Here is a 24002-nt window from a genome sequence, read left to right on the forward strand (position 1 = left end):
TGGCTCATCTTATGTTGAGCTTTACATCCTTATGTATTTAACATAATTAATTCTATTTTTACACTTTGGAAAACTCTGCATAGTTTCATCTTCCTGCTCCCACAAAATTGACTACATTTCGCTCTGCCAGTAACTTTCAAGCCTGTTCCTCCTACAAGCACTTCATTTTCCACTCTCTCCTGCCAACAAGAAAAACGCCCATTAAAAAAATAATCTTCTTCTTTATTAAAATTCTACTAATAGTGCTTTGCACAGTTATAATCTAATTTGCAAACACATAAGAAAACAACAAGCTGACTGCCATCACTGATTGACTTCAATACTATACTTGGCCAGTATGTTCTAAACATCCTATTTTGCTTTCCCCACCTCAGCTTCCTCCAGTCAACCTGTGATACTCCTCCCACTTGTTTCACATGTTCACTATTTATTACACTTTAGGATCAGGCTGATGGCATAAACTAAGTACACACAAGAGACTGAAAAATCCATGGGAAAAGATGAATAATAATTTTGACTCCATGAGACTGGATTTACAGCTATTTGCACTGGAACAGGCTGGTTTAAAGTTAGCTGAGCATTCTACTATTAGGTTTAAACTTAGTTTAGCTTAAAGCTAAGTCACCTGCTGTATGTGTAGACTAAAACACAGCATGAATTCCAGTACTAGTTAAAGTGGGGATCTATTTTTACAATCTGAAGGCAACAGTCATCTAACAAAAACAAAGAAGCAAGCAAACAATGTTGTTCTCTGAGTAGGGCCAAGGATTTTAAGAGCTTCTATTTACAATGAGACTGCTTTAATTTTTCATATTTTCTTTTTAAAAATAAAGTTTGGCGTTCAGTGGAGTCTAAGTTAGTATTTAAATGCAGTGGGATGGTAAAAATTCTGGCTACTATTGTAACAGAATACAGAACTATGGGGGGGAAAAAAAAAAAAAAGAAAGAAAAACCACATCGGGAAGAACACAGGAAGAAATATCAGAAACTTCTGGTCCTCATAGGTTGCTGCAAGGCACTAAGCTCCACTATATAGAAGAAGCAATTAGCATTGGCAGAAATCAACTCCTATTTTTAAGAAGTAAATGTCATATGCCAGTTTGATAGCCTTGAAAAAAGACAACTTTAAAGAATGGAGCGCAGAGCACACCAGCACATTACAAGCCCTACTTAGCATATTACCACTTCAGATTAACTAGTCTGTGTGGTAGACATTTTTATAAGGAGAATAAAAAAATTCACATTCCAGTCATTAACCTATTTACTGAAATTACCCAGATTCTGGGACACAGTAAATTATGTGAGGAGGAAAAACATTATCTTTAAAACAAAAAAAAAGTTTAAAAGTCTGTGTCTGCTCATTTATTTCATCTTGGTTGTTGGTATCAAACAACAACCAATGTCATTCACTGTCAAGTGAAGAGCGCACACTGAGATGTCTATGCCTGGGGAAGAGCTGTACATTCCACTCTCAGGACACACAGCTACATATTTTTGGGAGATCTGTGCAGGCCTTACTAGTAGTGTATATACACTACAGAAGCAATCTCATCAAACTTTACTCTGGGGTATAAATAACAACTGTTAACATTTACTACCCAAGGGGGACCACACTAGTTATGACATTATTGTGGCTAGAATATCTTGTTGCCAACTCTCTTATTCAGAACCACTACCATGTGGACATGCATGTATATCTTTAAATACCTTATTTTGTATATTAACAATATAATCACTGTTTAGTATTTCTATTACTTTTAGATTAAATTTTATATTACAAACATCCTCGCATCAGAATGAGCTTTAGCTGCCCCTTGGGTCTTGGACAAATATCCATTGACCATCAGAGGTAAGGCAATATTTGTATCAGTAATTGCCTCTCTATATCCAAGAGGTGGCTTTGATTACAGTTATAGTCCATACAATTGTTTTGAGCTGTAACAACAATAAAAACAGTTGAGCAGATGTAACATTACCACCCAGACTGAAGCACCACATACATTTAATGTCCCAGTAAATATGGGCACGCTGCAGATCACAGCACTCTGAAAATGAGTTCTTTAGATGGACATGGCCTGCTGAGCTCCAAACCTGCCCCTTCATTGCCTGCCTAAATGAACTAGTGTCCATATTACAAAAAAAAACCAAAACCAAACACAAACAAAAAACCAAACAACCTCCCACAAAAAGAAACAAAAACCACACACAATACAAACAAAAGAAAAATGCCCAAACCCCAACCAACAACAAAACAAAAACAAAACAAGCAAACAACCAAAAACAACAAACAAACAAACAAACAAACAAGATAGAAGCAACTTCTTACCCTTTGAGGGATGTCCCAGACCAGCACGTGCTGAATCTAGTCAGTAAGGTGGGAGCTTCTTGCAGTTCTAGCAATTTCATCAGAGTCTCAAAATGTAAAGTTTGACTGTGGAGCATAGTTTGAGTAGACTTTCTGCTAGAGAGCAGCTGCAGGTGCTCACACAGGATGGGTTTGGTGACCCAGTATTCTGACTGGGCTGTACCTGGGTTTTACCAGAATTTCCTTCAAAGTGGTGAAGTTGCTGGGAGTTTGAGAAGGCCAAAGCCATGCCAGGGCAGAGGGGCTGAAACAGCCCTCTGGTTTTTAAATGCATTTTCTTTAAACAGTTCCAGGGAGCTGGGCATGTTCACAGGACAATGTAAATCAACTTATGACAAACCAGAGCAACAGAGCAGATTTATCCACCCGCTCAGATGGCCAATCAGCCAATGAATATGTATGCAAAACAAACTGAGGGATTGAAATCTGAGTCAAACAAAGATGAAATCAAATAACCTGTGTGCAGCATGCCTATTGCCACTTGGGCAGATCCCTCTCCCAAGGCCCAGGTGTGCTGACAGCAACACTTGATCCTGCTGCAGCAATGTGGTCCCCAACAGAACCAAAACATTGAGAGGCAGAACTGTCCTCAGGACATGTTGAACACAATGGTCCCGTCAGACACAGGAGAAATGCCGAGGAAAGTTCAACGCACCCAGGTGCTTTTCAAAAGGCAAACTAAACCCAGACTAGTTCTTACTCCTGCATGAGCTTAAATAAGCTTTCTGCTTCAAAGCAGGAACGTGTTTGCAAAGCAATTCTCCCAATCATCCACATTTATTGCACTTGCATTCAAAGCACTGAACAGTCTCCAAGGACATGAACAGCATTCCTTTCTCATGAAGTTAAACCAGAAGATGAACTCCATGAGTGAACCCAATGCACTCCAACTGCTAAGAAATATTTAATCCTGGGAACTAGACATGGTTTAGTCTGCAGCAAAACCTCCTGCAACGTTTCTAATGCATACATTATGCCCCCAGCACTCACTGTTTTGCTCCACAGTTCTCTCACTGGGTGGCAGAGCTTGCCTGGGCTGGGATACTGCCACTGAGAGAGGGCTGTGACACCAGGCTGACACTGTGGGGTGCCTGCCATGCACCTTCACTGTTAACAGCTCCAGGAACAGATGGCTCCAAACCTGCATTATTACCTCTGTGCTGCATTAAAGGGACTGCATAGCTTCAAAATGTGCTTCTCCCTGAACAGTACAGCTGCATTCACACAACGTAGCATCTGATCTGATAAGTCCTAGTAGACCCGAGCTGGCTCTGCATCATTGCAAACTTACAACAAAACCACAATCTTTTCCTCACCCTCTTCCTCCTCCAGGCTCTCAGTATGCTACAGCCCATCTCACCCCATCTCTTCTTTGCTTGCATCCTACCCTAACAAATTACTTGTATCACTCAACCTCCATGTGCTCTTAGTCTTCAAAATCTCTAAAAAACACAATTCACATATGTTGATAGAACTTTTCAGATGTTACTGGCTACAACCTCCAAAGACTGCATTTCTCACCTGGTGTGGTTGTGCCTCCACAGTCCTCGGCACATGGGGACTGATGCTGCCTCATGCCTCCATAGTCCCTAAAACTGTCTAGTCAGGCCTTCACCTGCCGCTGGGAAGGAACAGGCATCTGTGCTTTAGATGGTAGATAGAAAAGGGATCTTACTATTTCAAGACTTGACTCCACAGTTTTTCATATAAAATTCATAAAATGCAGCTAAGATAATCCAGTTATTCACTTTCCATCAAAAAAGATAAAAAATATGAATCTTAATCCTTTCTTCTTAGCCCCTTAACTTTTCAGCAGTGCAGTTCCACACCTTCCCTCACACTAATGAAACTTGTCAGATAATTTCATCAGCCCATTTAAGTCACTAGTTCAGCAGAAAATTATCCAGTTTTTGCTGGGTTTATATCCTGCTAAATTAGTAAAATAAATTGACTGACTGAGGCTAAACAGTTGAGTCTGTGCCACTCCCACTTTTAGAAAAAGTATGCTGATAGATGATTTCACCTCTCCCTCCAAACTGCATATTTCTCTGACATATTTCTTCTGGGCTTGGTGGGGAAGGGTTCATACCTCAGAAAGTGCTTGATGCTGGATCAGAGCTGGCAATGAGAGCAGATGGCCTGACATTTTCTTCTGTGCAGTTACATAGTGCTTGTATGTATTGGTCCTCTTATGTGCCTATTCAGCCCCATCACCTGAGCGGTTCGTACCTCCAATTGATCAAACATCATCAGAGCATATATTTCCCTGTCTTCTGTGTCCTTCTTTTCATTTTGTACTTATATTTTTTGTGAGCTTTGTGAAACACTTGTCTATCTCCCACTATGGTATATGAACAGAGATGTATTTGTTCAAGAGACATCTCTGCTCTCTACTTTGCTCTGCTTTCTCACATGTGTAAGTTGTTTGCTTCAATTTCAGTTTCTTTCCTAACTCATCACTACCACACCAACCTCTTCTCATTTTCTTTTCCAAACCAGTTTAAGGCATAAAACTTCCTCACCCTTAAAAAACCTCCAGAACAGATGGCTAACTAGCATTCATTTGTTTGGCTAAGCTCTTCATAAGTTCTGAAGAACTTTCTTCACAGTTTCAAAGAAATCTATTCTTAAGACTCCCTTATTTTTTTCTCGTCATTGTGTGAGTCACAAGGCAGAAGTATCAAGGTACCAGCAGTCGCTCAAACTGATCAGGACTAGAATTGAATTTGGAAAAGGGCAACTTCAGAAAGATTATATATAGACACCTTCTTAAAAAGAAACTATATGAGGAACCTAAGAGTTATTCTTTGCAGGCAGGCTAGAGACAGGCTGCTTAAAGGCACCACTTTATAGGCACATCATCTTTCAAAGAAGGCTGTGGAAGGGCAAAAAGCCAATAAATAGCAGGATAAGGAAGTTTTTAGTGGCAGAAAGACATCTTTCAAACAGAAAAAGCCACATTCAAATGAGGAATGTAGGAAAGACTATAAACCATGGCAGTTCAAATGTGAAAATGGCAAGGATCTTTGACTTCTCAGATATTTGATGAAACTTTTGTTCAAAGTCTGCTTTTTACAAGGCGCTGTTTCAAATCTATAATAGAATTAATAGCATAACACGGAACTACCCAAATATTTGCCTCTTCAACTCTTGTAACTTCTGTATCCCAAAGATGTACACAACCACAGGGAAGGTGGCAAAGAGAACAAACATTACGTATTTCCCCACCTGAAGGCAGTTATTTGTTTGGTGCAGTAAGATTTAAATATGTTCAGTAATAATGCAAAGAGTTAACTTCAGCAACCATAAAGCAGCATAATTTAGTGACCAATCCTTGAATAAGTTACACTTTCCCATAAAACTAGGTTGCTCTGGAAGGGTTATATATTTATTGAATAGTGCATGAGAGTAAAATGAAAAGAAATAAAAATCCATAGGTTTCATATCCTAGGGCAATACGTGAAAATACTCAGCTTTCTACCTCTCAAAAATTTATTTTCCAGATGCATTTTTGTAAGATATAAAAAACCCTGAACATTATCCCCAGGGCATTTTGGAAACTCTGGAAGAGAAGAGAGAATTATTCCAGAAATCCTCCTGTAAATTTTATGTCAGAATTTTGAGGGAGATATCCCAGGAATGCCTTTGGGCACATTACAAATGTTATTTCCAGGCTAATTAAGGATGTGTGCTCTCTCCCAATGGGATGAGTGACATGGTATGTTTAACTAGGTCTTGCCAGGAAAATTAAAATATATGCCCATTTCAGTACATCATCATCTCTTCTTGGAAATATGCTTAGTCACCATCCAAATTTGCACAAAAGGAACAGATAAGCAGAGGAGCACAAACACTTTGAACCTGAAGAGTCTTCTGGTGTAGTGTGGGTTTTCACTCCATCCATCTTTTCCATAACTACTCATCTCTGAAAGTGTTAACACTAATGCTCTTCTTTTTTACCCTACTTTGCCCTCTTTTACAAAGACACCAAAACAATAAAAAAATAAAATAAAATAAAATAAATCCATAAAAGCAGGTGTGCTTGAGTAATCTTACTGCAAGGCAAGAGCAGACATGCATGTTACTCCAGTAGCAGACCCACAACTCCACTGCGAAAGATGAGAACGGAATCCTTCCTTTACACTGGGCCATACCCCTCCAAGATTTTACAGCTCATGACTGCAGAGGAGGGATGAATCACAAAAATGTTAGCTGGAAAGAACCTCTGGAGGTGTTTGGTCTGACCCATGGCTTGAATAATGTTGGACTATTGCCAGTACTAGATCAGGTCAGCTACAGATTTGTCTGGTCAAGTCTTGAAACCATTCAAGGATGGAGCTTCCCCAGCCCTTCTGCATACCTTGCTTCAGTGCTAATCCACCCTCCTAGTGGGAAGAAGTTGGTTTCTTTGGGGTTTATTTTGTCTAGATGGGAGTGGAAAATAGGAAAATTACAGGAGACCATAAAAAACCCCTACACTACATATGCTGCATATCTTGGTAGCAGTGTCATAGTCTGTTTCTGACTTCATGTGAACAAGGAAACAGAAGTGGCAAATTACAACAGCAAAGAGCATATGAAGTACCATGATGGAACAGTGAGAAGCAACACGGGAGCTAATAGTGGGAGGAAGGAGTGGAATTTCCCTTCCACTCTTCTTGCAAAGCTGCCCCTGTAAAGACAAAAGAGAACCTTCCCCTTTGTTACACACCTGTTCTTGAAAACAGTCTGCCTCAACCAAGTAGGGTTACAAACAGCAGATGACATAGAACACATCCCAGTTCTGGACCCCCTGAGCTACTCTGGGTCGTGCAGTGCTTTGGCTGAAATGCCTCAAGAAACTGAAGTCAGATTTAGGCTACAGTGGTTTAGCAGTACTCATCTAAAGTGGAACTCAAAGATGTCATAGGCTGAGTACTTAGAAGGAGGAAGGATTTAACAGCTTAAATCTTTGGCAGAATTCAAATGCAATAGGAAAATGTGTATATCTGAATTCACTAATGTTTCAGTTATTTATTCACTGCTTAGTTTCTATTTTCTTTTCTAGATTTTGAAACGAGTCTGACAATCGAGTCTCCCTAGATTCTGCTCCCTGAGCCTAGGAGACAGGCGTGTCAGACTGAATCACGCTGCCTCCAGCCCTCTGAGCATTTCCTGGTTCAGAGAGAGCAAGCAGCTATGTTCTGACAGTTTCAATGGGAAGTGTCAGCCTGTTTCCAGAGCTTTCAAAAGATATTCCATCCTTTCATGAATCATCATTGTGTGGAATCTCTGAGATAATGAGGCTATGAACATCATCTCACAATGCTATTTGGCTCAAAGACAGAGAAAGATATGTGCATTCTCTTCTACACAGATTTTGCAGGGGAAGTAGGGAAAATCCTGCTGTAAGATTTTCTTAGCTTCATTCACAAAAGGTTGGATGCTACTAGCTGAGGACAAGGTGGAACTGATCAGCCACACATTGCACATCTCAACGCAGCTTAGCTCTGCTTTACACTTCTGTATGAGTGTGAAAGAGAATCACTATGGGATGTGGAACCTGCTAAAGCTTTCTAAGGGCATTAGACTGAAATAGTGGCAATAAAGCCAACTCATTTCAATTGAAGGACTTTTTTTTTCTCTTGTTGCCAAATTGAATGAGTCTGTGGAACCTCCTGAGTCTGGATTTGAGCTTACACAGATAGGATGACTCACAGCTTATCATTATGCAACAGAACATGAAGATGAACATTGAGATGAAATTGATCTGCAAAAAAAAAAAAAATTAAGTTCCCAAGGCCTACACTGCAGATTGACTTGACCATTTAGAATCCCCAATGGCACAGAAAATTCTTTATACTTAAGCTTATTTTGGAAAAGAAGTTAGAACCTAGTAGATATCCTGCCAAAATTGTCACCCAGAATTTCAACTACCACTTTATCTGACTCTTCAGAATAGCATCTCTGAGTTGTACTATGAAATGGCTTTTGCATTTTATAAACACACACACATATATTATATATACACACACTTATCCAAAGGTTTTATTCAGTAGCTACTACTTCATTTAATTCAGCTACTGCCCTCCAGGATCAATCACACTCCGATATTTGACTTCTTTTCATAAAAACTACATGGGAAAAACAATAAAACCCAAACCTGCAGTACATTCCCTCAAAGAAGGATGTCTACCCTGCTGAAAATAAAAAAAAAAATATGTGAAGATAATAGAAGAGACTAAAACATTTTTCTGCCTTGCCTAGATTTTTCTATATAAGGTATATATTAAAATTCTCAGTTTACATATCATATATCATATGAAAGCAATAATTTACTTTAACTGGCTCCAGTGTAAATATTGAATTAATGGAATCCTTTACTTGTAGGTGTTTAAATGTAACAATTTATTTTTCCCATTATAAGGCCATGTGTTCTAATTGATTCCTTAAATAAAAAGATAATAATGTGACAACTTTTTAAAAGCCAGCCTTTCTTTTCTGAGCAGGGATCCTACATAACAAGGATCCTACAGATCCTATATGTGAAAATATCTGGAGGAATCATTCCCCTACTACTTGAATTGTTCATTCAGCAGGCAATTATTCTCAGTGTATGCAAAACACAGGCTGTAGCCCACCTAGCTGCCTACACTAGCACAAAGCAAAGCCACCTAATGTAACCTCCATGATACTGCATTGCAGCACTTTCCAAAAAGTTAACTTCTCTAATCAAAATATCCTGCTCAGAGTCCTAGACAAGCTTGGCTCTCTCAGTGATCTGGACACATTCCAGTATAAATTTGGTGGAGTAAACAGAAAATAGATAATAACTTACCTGTTGTGAAATTGCTAAGTTATTTCTTAAGCATTAGGCAGGACCAGTTCTACACAGTACTGAATTAAGGCTCAACTTTGTTGACTCAGATGTCTAGAACACATTTTCTTCAGTGGTAGCCTGCATTTGTGTACACACACAAGACAGAGTTTCTCTCCTGGTGACACAGGCACCAAGGAAGAGGCTAATACCTCTGCTGAGGCAGTTTTCCTTCTTTGTAAAATTTGTAAAATTATCTCAGGCTAAAGCACCTGGGCAGGGACTCCACTGAATTTTGACTAGAGATTCAAGGAGTGAAAAACAGGATATTTTTTTTCTATCTTAAGCAAATATCATTGTCTATGCAGAACTAACCTGAGTCTCAGCATTTGCATTTATACCTCAAGGGAAGGAAATATTTAAGAGATGGTAAAAGCTGTTATGGGTTAGAGAGCCAACCCTTCTGGGAAAGTGGGAATTCCCTTCTTCTCTATGTCTACTTTCTTCATACAGCCTCTGCTAAATCTCTTTGCAATTAAACCTGCCAGGGCTCAACTAACATGGAAAGAGCATCCAGATACTTACCTCAGAATTAATCCTCCACGGTGCAATGGAATAAGTAAGTATGATAATTAACGGTCACAGCAATTAAGGCAATCTCATATTGTGATGCTCATTCTCAGCAGAAAGGAAAATCTAGTTGATTTCTGCTGACTGAGGGTCAAGACTGCCAATGCTACACTGGAAGATTTAACACAGCAACTTGCAACACAGCAAATCTGCCTCCTCTCTTCTGTAAAAAGGAGAATGAGGTGACACACAGAGATCTTACTCCGATCTATATTGTTCTTTTCTGTGCTGTACTGCTTTGTCCTATATTGAGTCAAAAATACTGTAAGATACAGCCTGCTAACCAACTTTATTTCTTTTCTCTTATGTTTACAACCTGTATTAACCACATGGTAAAATACAAGCAAAAGCTAGCGACTGTATTCCTTGCTTCATCTGGCAGTGCCATGTAAGAAGAAAGCCAAGTGAACTGAAAGAAGAACTGCTAAACTGAAAATGTGTTCCCCAAAAGCATTCCACGAAATGTTGGTCACTTGCTACAGATCCTGGAGGAAATACCAGTAGATTTCTGTCACCCAGAGCAATGAGGAGTAGGGCACTGGCACTGTGGAACTGGGAAAGACATCTTGATAGAGACTGGGATTATAGAGCTAATGAAATAGCTGGAGATATTCCTACCACCAACATCTATGTTCTATAATTTGTTCTTACCAGGCAAAAAAACTCACGAGCTCTTTCTCTGCACGGTTAAAGAAGCAAAGAAAGACAAATCAGCAAAAGACAAATTCCTATTGTCCCCTGCGAAAAATGCAATGCTGTTCTTGAAGAATATAAATAAAAATTTATAAAATCATTCAAAAACTGTAATAATGGATAATATAGATATTTAAACATATAAATTCTATTTAATTTATATGTTCTGGACTTTAATCCATAGAAGCATTCATACAGAAGATTATGAATATTTACAGAAGTTGATTGGAAGAAATATGAATTTGTTTGGGGGTTTTGATGCATCCTACCTGCATAATCTTGGGAAGCTTCAGAGACAGTCATACATATTCTTGTGCAGATGATGAATCTTACTCATGCCAATAGCCCCTTCCTTTCACATAAGTTTAAGTATTCACAAACATAATTATCTGCAGAATCAGTCATCCATTCCATATGATGCAAAACACTAAGTATAAATTAGATAATGACAATTTTCTCCTTATGTATCTCTATTTCCCCACCCTTTCTCTTTAACACATCAGAATATGTCTGGGTGACCTTTGTTAGTATCATAGAATCATCATAGAATGGCTTGGGTTGGAAGGGACCTTAAAGATCATTTAGTTCCCACCTCCCCCACTGTGGGTAGGGATGCTACTTGCTAGATCAGGTTGCTCAGGGCCCCATCCAGCCTGGCCTTGAACACTTCCAGGGATGGGGCAATCCACAGCTTCTCTGGGCAACCTGTTCCAGTATCCTACTACCTTCTAAGTAGCATGTACATGTAGAGTACCCAGCACAAATGTAACACAAAATTGGTTGGCATACGTCATTTTAACAGTAGTTGAGTAACAGTAGGCTGATAAAAACCTTCTGCTTGAATAGTCCCTCTTTGTAAAATACTCAAAAATCAGAGGGTTGGTTGTTTTTTTTTTCTGTTTTAAGGCATTCACAGAATCAATGATCATGCAAAACAGAAGTGAGAGTGAACAAACTGAACTTTTTCCACTTCTTTGAAGTCCCAAAATACAGAAGAGGAGAAGCTGGATTCTCTGTCCTTTACACAGCAGAGAAGGAAGGAAAGAAGCAAATTTGATAGTCAGTTGAGAAGTCGCACTTCTGACTGTCAAATGCCAGGAATCTTTAAAGAAGATTTTACCTCTTGGTTCATTGAAGACCTGTAATGCATAGAGCTATAACATTCTGAACATTCTACTTACAGTATATAACAAAAAGGTTTTACACATGAAATAGAGTTAAACATAGTTAACTTCTGACATGTCTGGGTAAAACAAATCATGCTTCCAGGTGAAATTTCTCTTTGAATAACTGACTACCTTCGGCAAAACGTTCCACATTTGGCAACAGCTTAATTTCAGTGTACACATACAGGCTGTATGCTGGGGCCTTAGCCAGAAATTAGAAGATGGAAATAATTAACATCTGGTGCTCACTAACACTCATCATAGCCAACAAAGAGAGGCTGGTGCATCTCTTGGGCTAATTCCATGTGCTATGACCGAATTAGAAAATGGGCATGGTAATCCTCATAAAATAGGCTATAAAGTTGCAGGTCCAAGTGAGGACCTATCAACCCAGGCTCAAAATGGGTGAGCCAGGGAGGCCAGAAGGACTGGTGTTGCGGAGGTATGGATAGGGAACACAGAAAACAAAAACTAAGGAATTCATGTGGTAATAGTTTATTACAATTGCAAGTGGTCTAGGTTGGAGCAATCTGGGGTGATCTCAGCAATTTTTTTTTAACAAATCTGAAATACTTTTGGAGAAAGCAATGATTTTTGCTCTGCTGCAACATCTTTTAGATGAAAAATATGGATTTTAATATTCATGTCTTCTTTTCTGTTTCGTCTCAACAGTTTAGTGATTCTTCCCCACAAGGTGGCAGAAAGACCACACAGTTGACCAATAATGGTTATAACCAATCTCTACCTTGTACAAAAATTACCATTTTAAAAGTCCTGCCACCAAAGCAAAATAAATCCTTAAACATTTAATTCTATGTTGACTAGAACAGTACAACATAGCCATATGATATAACAAGAGTTTAAGGCAGAAGATCACAAACAGAAGAGATTAAACTGCTTAGTCATCATGACCTACTCAAACATTATTATGCAAATGGCGGTTTTGCACAAATGCCAACCAGTGATGCCTTGGTTATCTGAATGGAAACGGATATGAAAGCAATTTGGATAAGAAAGAGCATCATATTTTAATACAAATGAATCCAGCCTGAAGGGCAGTAACCTCACGTTGGATGAGCTTTCAAATAATTCAAAGAATTAAAAGAAACTCAAGATCAGGCTTAGAAAATATAAGTTTCAAGGTGGGTAATGAGGGCACATGCCATGTAGGGAAAGGCCTCGGACCTCAGATCACACAGGGCTGTGCACCTGGCCATGGAACGGGGTAGCTCTCATGCCTCAATCAGACAGGAGTGTGGTGTGGGCAATGAGCTATCTCTTGGGCAGCAGGGCTGGCCTGAGCGGGGGACTCCGGGCACAGTGGGAGCCAGGCAGGCAGAGTGAAGCCTGCCTGGCCAGCTGGCAGGGAGAGCCTTCTAGCTCTAGGACTCTAGACCCAGGATTCAGGGAATGGGCAGGAGCAAGACATGAACTCAGCAGGAATCAGGAGATTTGCAATCATGGTAACAGACTGTAGCCTGGAGCAGTTTATGAGCTCAGCCCCATGCCTGTCGGGGTGGGTTCCCTCCTGCAGCACAGAGGAGATGGATGAGGCTGGGGCTGAACCAGAAGCCCTGCAGCCCAGCCAGGGCCCTGCCGTGTGCCACAGGCTCTCTCCTTACAAAAAAGGTGTAAGGCACTTCTGTAAACTAGCGATTACATCACTGTTCCTCTCCTAGATTCGCCTAAGCTGGCTGATCGCATTGATGCAGAAAGGAAACAACTCTTGCTCGACATTGTATTTTTCGATCTCTTCCCTCAGAGTCTCTCTCTTACTGTCCACATGGCACTGTTTGGTTTTTTTACAGCAGACAAAAACACATGCTGCACCTACATAAAAATTCCTCTCTACCTCTGTACCAGATCCTCCCAGTTTTTCCTATGCCTCCAATCAATAAGTTTCAATTTCCCCCTTGAGGATCAGCAGTAGGTAGGAATAATCCTTACAAGCTCGAGAAAGGCCTCCAGCCCTGGCATACCATATGTGTAACTGGCCTTCTAAGAGGCTTAAAAAATAAGAATTTATGAGATATCTTTAAGTGGAACTGACTGCTGCTGTTATTCCAGAATAAAATAAGAAGTAAAAGATAACCCAAAGTCAGGCAAAAGCCAGTTAAAGTGCACAGAAGCAATAAAGCTACATACACAGCAGTGATGGCAGTAAACACAGCCATGTGCCAAAAAGGCTTGATACGACCTTGTCTGAGTAACAAACATCCTCTTCAACTTGTGAAAATGCCCATGATTTTGTTGAAAAAAAATATTCCCAAGTCTGCTCAAGCCGAAAATCAAATTAAGAAAGCATTTAAAAATCAGCTTAAAGTGATTAAAATTTTTGTGAAGTGTATAAAAAGGGATTTTTAAATCACTTTTGCTTGTCAGGAAGAAAGTACATCATCTGACTGAATGTGTTGCCCACACGCAAACAGAACAGCTACAAGAAGCCAGGCTGTGCTAAGCAACAGCTTCAGCATCCACCATAGTGCCACAGTGACTGCAGCCTCAGCAGTGTCACCCCTCCCTCCTGCTCTGGCCCTAAAGATCAGGAAAATAGGTTTGTAAGTATATTTAGTTTGTCATTTTTGTGCCTCCCTCTCTTTTACAATCAAGTGAGCCAGCCCTAAGTTAAAAAAAATTAATCCTCTGAAATACATTAACGTGTTTGGGATGCCACAAGAAAACCTTGGAGTATCCTTTATTGGGTTTTGGATTATCGGTTTAAGGCAGGCAGAGTCTCCAAGGTAATTTAGTGGAGTTTAAGAATAGCTTCTTTTTATACCACTGGGACTGTGCATCTACAGAGACATTGTCCTACATCTAAGACAAGCCAGGGCATTTAACAAGATTCTCCTTGCAGAGCGAAGAAACACATCTCAATTGTTTCTATTTCATTAAAAAGATGAATCTTTTCATTTTCATAAAAAAGATGAATCTTATTCATGACCTAAACTGGAAAAAGGTGATTTTACAGATGAAATTCAGGAAACAGGGAACTGCCACCACGATGGTTAACAGATCTCCACATAGCCTCAGGTGAGTCACATCCCAGCTCTCATCCGAGAAGTGATGGAGGCAGTGTGTCACATTTGTTTCATCTCTGTCATTTGGATGTATTTAAATTGTCCTCTTTCTAGGACAGAAACAGATGCTGAGGGTTTGCTTTTTCTTAATGGAAGAAGGCTAAGAAGGTAAACATCAATAAAATGTCCTGCACTAAATTAAAATTCTTGCATTAAACTACTCATTGTACCATGGAGGAGAAAGGAAATGAAAGCACGGCAGGGCCTGCACCAGCTCTTTAAGTGAGGGAGCTTCTGCTCTTCTGATTTCCCTTATCCCTGGGAAGGTTTGGAACAGAGCCAAGAAAGTGTATCAGAGTAGGCCGAATGTACTTTCTCCATGAAGGTGCCATCTCCCGATTATGCTGGATCTGTATTTTCAGGTCTAGTTAAGCAGGGTTAGATCTGATTTCCCTGGTCTGTACTGTGAATTTTCCCTTGGTAAGCATCCCCATGCTATACCAGGTCCATGCTTATCCTGACTGGCAGCCTTTAGGCTTTCACACTACCAGAACATTGGACATGCAGAAATTAAGGAAATTAAGTAGCACAGTGGCTTTTATGTTCTTTTGCTGAGATCCTGCAGTCTTTTAAAGCTGCCTAGTTTTGGTGCTAAGTACTTGATTTACTCACTAAAACAACCTGCTTCTCCCCCAGAAGAATGAGCCAGAGGAAACCCTGCAAATGGTTTCCAGTTTGCAGCAAGAGGAGTTTTGCTCTACGAGGGGTAATCTACTTTGTAAAGTACTTGTTATAGTTAATGGGTATCAGAGTGGTACATAGAAAATTATGACCAAATGGGCTTAGGTAAAATTCAGATATGTTACTGAGCACTACAAAGAAAGAGGGCACTTTGCTGCCAAGCTAAAACACCATGGGGCTGACACAGCTCTTACTGATCATGGTCACACAGCCATAACTGCTTTGCCCACTCTCTGAAAAACTGAGAATAACTTCATGCACTTTGTATCTCTTACCTAGCAGCTATGATTTAGCATCATACTAGATAAATAGTATGAAGTCCTAAAAGCAAAGCAGTCAGGAACCTCTCTTGCAAACTTTTATTTTCACTGCATGTTTACAGATTATTTATCCCAGATTAACCTGGTTAATTAACTAAATGTGGCAAAGACAGCATGGCTACATCTTTCTTATTACCAAAAACATTACCTAAAGTGCAGTCAAGATTGCAATTCTCTAAAAGAAAGCCAGAACCCTATCATAAAATGTAACAGATCTGATCAATCCTCTAAAAATATTAAAGCTTCTATAACACTGTATATTCGGTGTATATTCATTTGCTGGAAATACTAAAAGAAAAAGGAAGAATTTAACACAACCAGGAACTTAGTAGATTCTATAAAAATAACACAGGAAGCAAATTTGCTCAGTGTCAAATCCTTAGTCAGTTAAGCTCTAATTGCACTGTAGTTTAAGATGGAAATGACAGAGCTCATCAAATTTGTTTCACTGCAAGGGCTGTCAGAGAAGATGTATCAGATAGTAAGCTGAGGATATATTTGTTCTTAGTAAAAAGGCCAAGAAAAAAATGTATCTTCTTCCTACATCCATCATCTGAGGCGAGAACACATAACTGGTTTAAAAGATAAGCCAATAACTAATTCAGTCATGTGGAAAGAGCTGCCATGAAATCCCTCCCACCACCCACAACATTTTTCCACCCACATTGTTTGTGCTGCTGCTCAATCCCCACCTAAACTTTTAGAAACTGAAATTCATCTCTTGGCAATCCTAATGCTTTGTTATTTCAACCCACGATTCTTTGCTTTTTTGTGGCATAATATGTTAATGACAATGAAATCTCCACAAGCCTAATTCAAGACCTTCGGATGTCCACAGGAGCAGTCATTTGAAAGGGAATCTATCCTTATTAGAGGAGAGAGGATTTTCCATCAATAACTGTCAGCTGTACATTTTCTTAAACATGCTGTCAATGGGGTTTCTCTCTTTCCTCGTATCAGACAAATGCTTTTCATACTCACAAACACGAGAGCCATTTAGTCACTCCACGCATCTGTTTGGATTTTAGTTTCTCCAGTGAGAATGTCAACAAGGAGGCCAACATTGACTGTGATTTCGGTGTTATCTGTACATACATGGAGAAGAAACTGTATTGAGACCACAAACTCATTTCACATTCTGTAGGTCACTGAACAGCTGCTGGTAATGATTTTTGCTCACTAATGACCTAGGTTATATTTGAATCAGTGCCCTAGAGGTGAAAAACTCTGTATTCCATTACTGATCCCCTGAGTCATAAAATCCCTTAATATTTTTTTTTCCTAGCTGGCTTTTGCAGTATTGTTATTTATTATCTTATAAAAATTGCAAGTTCATCAAGCTTCAGAAAAACACATAATAAAAAGCAGGACATATAAGAGATGGAAGCATTTGCATGAAATGACCCTCAAAATGTGGCAATACAATGGAATCAGCACTATATAACTGTCAAATGGGTTGGAAATAAGAGGCTTGCGACCCATTGAAAGGAAATACTATGTCAGAAGAATAGAATTGTATAACCAAATATATGAGCAATACGTTATTTCTGGCATAGTAAATGAATTATAACCTTGGCTTTTAACCCCATCCTTAGGTAATACACCAACATATATCATTCGCATATTTAAGTTAACATAGCCACTTCTACCAGGGAAGTATACTTCTTCTAGTAAGATATTATACATATCATTTGCCACATTATGACCTCCCATGTGTTAGACACACAATTCTCCTGATCCCAGTGCAGGATTAATGAAGAGAAACACCCGAGCTTCTAGGAGAAAAAATTTACTGTGAATTTTAAAAACCACAGATTTGTATAGGAAATGTAGCAAACCATTAAAAAGACAGAGATAAGTGCTTTGGTGTCTCCATGTACCAGTGCTTTTCAAATATTAGACTCTTCCTACCTGCTGTGCTTAGCTTCAGAATTCAGTACTGCCACAGGAAAAAAAGATCTGTTTGCTTTTTCATCCCTGTACCACATGGCTTTCACTTTCATCAAAACACAGCAAAAGTGTCACAGGGGAATCATTCCCTCGGCTGCCTCAGCACTGCTGATCTTTGACCTCTGACGGAAATGGATTCCAGGCACACTTCTGCTTGACAAGTGAACCGTGTAAAATCTTGATGAGGTGTGTGTTTTGTTTGGTTTGGTTTCATTAACAAGCCCTAAAATTCAAGGGAAAGCTTTGTCCAACAAAAAAGCCCACTTTCTGTATCCATGCTTTCTCTTTGTAAATTTACTGACCTAGAACGGCAAACGCTGCCCTTCTACATAGGTAAAAAGCACATTAGTACATCAAAGTGGCATTTTAGAAAAACACAAAGGGCAACGGCTACGCATGCAGACCTTGTGGCAAAAGAGAAAAGCTTAGAGCCATGACGTCATAAATCTCAGCAACTCCTGCAATGCACTGAGCACGCACAGGCAGAATAATGATTCTGCTCCCTGGAGGAAAAAGCTTAGGAGCAGGAGGAAAGAAAAGATTATTTTTAGCTAAGGGAACCCTTTGTCTTACAGCATTAAAAATCCTTGAGTTGGCTTCTCACAATAGCAGCCTTGTGCCGTGCTCTAGTTTTAACTCATGGAGTGCTGTAAAATGTAACAACTACAGAGCAAAAGTGCTGCCTTCTGAACTCGCCTATTTCCTTTTACTTTATGCCCCTTTGGTTCCGATGACAATTTTGCACATGTCAAAGCTTAAGATTTTAGCCATAAAATTCAAAGCTCTTGCTCTTATTCATTACCAAGTTACATGTTTTCATAAGGAATACAGACCTAAACAATAGGAGCAATAAGCAACATTTATTAGACTGGCGAGTTTGAAATGTAATACTTAAAATTAAACTGAAGGCCCATTCCCATTTGAACATTTTATCTAGTGAGACACAGATCTCCCTTTTCCTCTAATGCCAAAGAAATTTGATTCCACATCCATTAATAATCCCAGATGTCAGCCATAGACAATATTTTCATCAATCATTGCATTAAAGCACTGACCAAAAGATATACCTATAAAAGAAGAAAACACACTTCCTTAATGTGTTTTCAAGATTTTAAGCCATTTTGCTGAAGGCTACTTTTAGTAACATGAAGAGGCAACTGCATATACATCTCAGCTGCAAAATAATTGATTTTGTTTAGCAAAGAAAAAAGAAGTTTTACAAGCTATTTTAGCTGCATCTTAGATACTACATTTTGTAGTATACCTGGCTGTTTGCTAGGGCTGATTTGGACCAACTTTGACCTGGTCTCTAGTACATGTGGGAGAGCCATGACTGCCTACTCTTTCTCCATGGGCAGGGGTGGCCTGGCATAGCTCTATTAAAAGGTATAACAGGGGTATTTCTACATCACACAAATCAAACCTGAGATGAGCTACCCAAGCTGCCTCTGAAAACATTAATTCAAGTGCCAGAAACAAGACAGACAGTGCAGTATTAGTCTGACTAATAAGCAGGGATAATTAGTCTATATAGCAGCTTGTACTAATGAATTTCAATGAAAATGGGCTAAATCTAATTACCTAACATTTTTTCTGGTTAGGAGCACATACACAAAGTATTACTATGAATTTCCTGGTCCACAGTAACTGTCCACACATTTAACCTTTCAGTGCAATTCATACCGGTTTCATTCCATACCCCTAGAATAGGCCTCCTGACCCTCTATTTGAGAAGTTATGCTGAAGACTGAAGAAGGAAGATGTGTAACTAACACAGGTGATCCTTTGCACTAGAACACAGCTGATGAACAGAAAAAAAACCCCACATGCTGCTACCATCACATCATAACTGTTCTCCACTACTGACTTCTGCTTAGGGCAACATTTAAGAATGGAAGCTCAAGATAACGGAGACAGCAATCAGAGTAACTGGCGGGGAAGGAGGAGAGAAGCATTAACCACCCTCCTCTATCAAAAATTCCCCACTTTGCCATCCTACATCATTGGGCAGCTCTTGGAAATCAAATGTCTTCAGTGAATCAGCTAGAGGCACAGATCATGATAGATTCATCATGCACCTGCCACACGAAAATGATGGCACTCCAGGACTTGCCTCTTTCACAGCAGCAAGTCTACCACATGACAATTCAGCCTCTGACCCCTTTTCTACAGGTATTGTTGTTCCAGATAAATAAATCAAACTGTTCCCAGCTGAAATCCTGGTGATGTTTTTTAAGACTGTTACCACCTTGCTTGCTCATTGCTTCAAATGTAGAAGAAATTGAAATAACACATAGCATTCAAAGACTTTCAGATGCATAGCATTTCAGAAAAGTGCTTCAGAATGTGCAAAGCGGACATTTTCTTAAGGAAATTTGCTCATTGTTATTTCAGGAAACAAGCAGATTCTTATACATAGTATGCCTATCCTCTCCATCAGTAAACAACACTGTATATAAAGATTTCTAACCTTATTAATAATTACTAGTTATCACAATAATTAGGAGTTTGAAATGCTAATAAATAGTTGCCAAGGGTGTCCTAATCTCCTAGCACATGCAGTAGATAATGTATATTGCTTATTGACATCTGATGCCATAGATGTGCTATTTTACTGGCACCTACAGAAACCATAAAGAAATAAATTACACAAAAAATGTCTTAAATGTTACAGTCTCACCCTTCACAGGAAAAGCATCTGAAATCTGTTAATAACTTGAACTTTAGCCATATCTTAATGAGATACAGACTTGATTCTTTCAATAAGTTAAGCAGCAAATTCAAGTGTTTCTAAAGACAGGTATTACAATCATTGTGACCAAAAACTTTCTCGGCATTCAGTTCAAACAACAGTACTAATGAAGTATGATAGTCTTTGATGGTACAGGATGTTTAGCCATCTAATTAGTATTAGCAGACAAAGACTAATCAAGGGTTGTAAAGAAAGTCCAATAAGCTGGTCTAAGAATGATGACTCACACAACACTAGCTTGAAAACAAATCCTAACCCGATTGCCAATAATTGGGCATTAATAGGTATTAATAATACTAGTGCATTTAGACAGGTTTTACAGTGGAAGCAGTAACTCTGGTGGAAGTACTATCAAGTGATCTTTTTCCAAAAACCAAAATTTCCTCATAGAAGTTATGTTAAAATTTCAGGCTTTCTGACAAGGAAACTGCAATGACAAATAATACAGGTCACTAGGAGGCTTAAGGATTACTGCATCATTTCTAAAATACATATATCATTCCTAGGGGTGAATTTTCACTAAAACACTTACTCTGAAGAGTGGATGCTACAAGAGAGCCTAGAGAAATAGCCTTTGGCCCTGAGATTGGCACAGCTGATGGGAAGACCCTTCTAACCTTGGGAAAGGATCTCTAATTATGAAGAGTAATCAACTCAGATAGATGGCATGTTCAGTGAAAGGACCATGTTTAACTGGACTAAAGAAATAAGTGTGGTCAGCATAAAACAAAGCATTGTTATATTAATGAAAAGATCCTGAGAAGTTAAAAGAGATTGACATATTACTGAGGATCACAAAATAGGATACCCTCTGAAAAGGAGAAACACAGTGGTGCAGTAACCCTGAATGGAGCACAGCCATTGTAATATTCTCCAGGAGAGCAGGAAAAGATAAAGGTGTTTGATAGCATTCTTTACTAATGGCATATTAAAGTAAGAAAGACAGTAGAAAGAGAGGCTACACTACAGGTCCAGACAGCACTGAATAGACAGCACTGAAATTCTTTCACAGAAATGATTACCAGTGGTTGCCTCATAGTTAACAAATATTATTTTAAAACTCTTGTAATAACATTACTAAAGACCTGTTTATTTCTGGATGAGACAGTGGCTTTTGTAGACTTCATAAGCAAATAGCCTCTTTCTTTTACTAAGAGTAAAGAAAAGAGGAACTGATCTCATATTGAACAAATTTAATTTTATTCAATACACTGAATCTAAGTATAGAAACACATACTTGTATTTTTATATATATAAGTATATAATTCAATAAATACTAATGGCTGAAATTTTCTGTTTCCGTAGGACACACATGGGACATACTTTTTTAAATCTATTGGACAAGTAATTTTATGGACTTTAAAATAAAGGTGACACTTAGAATTTCATTACATCAGATGCGCATGTTTCCCATAAATTGCATATGAGTCAAGAAAAGAAAAATCTCACATGGGATTAACATACCAGACCCAGCTACATAAACAGCAACTATCACTAGGCTAGAAAGGAAAGAGAGGCCTGGGGAAAATGAAAGCCAAGCTGTCAGTCTCCAATATCTTGTCTGTATAGCTCAGAGAGAAACATTGATGGGATCCTTGCCAGTAAGTAATGTGGAGCCAAACATTCTTTTTCAGGGAGTTTCAAATTGAGGGTTTTCTTGAAAAGTGCCTCCCAGTGAGATTTTTCATGGGCTGGATTTTCCTTCTTTGTCCTGCTCTCCTTCTGCTTTAGGTCCTGAATTCAGATTGTTATTTAGCCCCTCTGTCACATTCTCCCTCTATATACGTGTGTTTGTAATAAGGCTTACCTTTCTATCCTACAAGGGTTTTTTTGTGAAGACCTGTCAGTTAATTAAACAACACTTGTAATTCACTAAATATTATTACCAGCTAAACCAGATACCCTTTCCTTTGGTCGAGACAACTGTGTTTCTCTACAACTTTTTCTCTTTTAAGAGAAAAAAGGAGACTTTTGCTCATCTTTTCCTGATTTTCAGACAGCTGAGCACTATCTACTACACATGTGCTATGGACAGTCTCCTTTAAAGGATCCGGGAAGATGGAGTTCTGAGCAAAGAGGATGTCCTTTCAATATCTAAGTGAATAATCCTATGTTTGAATTTTGGAGAATTCTGGTATGAATATCTCATTCCACACTGGGTCTAGGAAAACAGACAAATAAACAAGGACCAGTTAAATTCTGTTTACTGAAGTGATCTCTCACAGTATTTGGTAGTGAAAATGAAGGGTATCCACCTAGCACCCAATATGGATTTGCAGTTATTGGAGTTGATTCTCAGATGACTTTCCAGTACACAACAAATGATGACTTCGACATCTTCCCCAACTGCTGTGGCGAAGAAGGACAATCTCTTTTAAAATCAGTGAAAATGCATTTCTTTATGGATTTCTGAGGATTTCACAAACATGCTTCAAGGCCACTGACAAACAGGTAAGGAGAGTGAATAATCTCTATGATGCTAAATGACTTTCACCATAAGAAATCCTGTTATCCTTTCCCTTATGACACACCATTTCCTCTCTAACTTTTCCCTACCCTAGCTACCTCTGTCTAAATAAATGTTAAATTTGTCCAGCCAGAATTAATGAGCACTTTAATAGACCATGTAAAACTCCTACAAATTTCGAAATATAAGCTGATGTTGTATTCTATATTGGAAAGATTTTCAGTTATTGCAACCCTTTGAACAAACCTAACACAGAAAAAAAAAAGAAAAAAAGACAAGAAAATAAAAACAGAGGATGGTGCTTTGATATGAAGAGAAATTTAGAGTAAGAGTACTGTACCTCTGAAAACCCTGCAAAGGAGATAATGCAATCATACACATACAGAAAAGAAGTTAAAAGAATACTGTTTTTTACCAGAGAAGGGTAGTAGTATTCCCTTAACTTTTGCTCTTTTTTCAGTTGTTAATGATCTGAAGTAATATTCATACTCACAGCTGCTAGATAAGTAATACAGATATTTCAGATGTCTGTTGAGATCTTGTGATATAACAAGTTGTAAAACACACTATGAGAACACAGGAAATATTATAATAATAATGGCCAGTCTTCGCGAGCGAAGATCCGGGGAAGGTCTTTCCACCTTCCAGCCTGCGCATTGGATTTTTTAGGTGAGACACAGTGTGCGCGGAACTGAGCCCACCCTTTAATCCTAAGGTTCATCTGCCGGGGCCAAGCGAGCTTGGACAGTGGCAGCGAGGTCCTTAGGACGTAGGTGGGTTGCCTTTAAGAGCTAACGAGCCCCACCTGCCCGGGAGTGGCCCTGACCGGGAATCGAACCCGGGTCTCCGCGGTGATAGCGCGGCGCCTTTACCCCCTAGACCACCAGGGGCTCCACAGGAAATATTAATCCTCATGTTTCAGGATAACCAGTTCCAGGGCTCAAGAAGGTCAGGATGACATTTCCTGCAGAGTACATAATTGCTCCCCAATTAGTATTAAGATTTTCACCTTAAAAAGCCCTCGTAAAGCCAGAAGATAGACAAAGGAGTGACAAAATACTCTGTTGCAGTACTGCAACTTTAGTTTTTCCTTTTAGACTTC

The sequence above is a fragment of the Myiozetetes cayanensis genome, unplaced genomic scaffold (genome assembly GCF_022539395.1).
Source record: "Myiozetetes cayanensis isolate MyiCay16 unplaced genomic scaffold, myiCay2020 scf6-25, whole genome shotgun sequence".
Taxonomy (NCBI): Eukaryota; Metazoa; Chordata; class Aves; order Passeriformes; family Tyrannidae; genus Myiozetetes; species Myiozetetes cayanensis.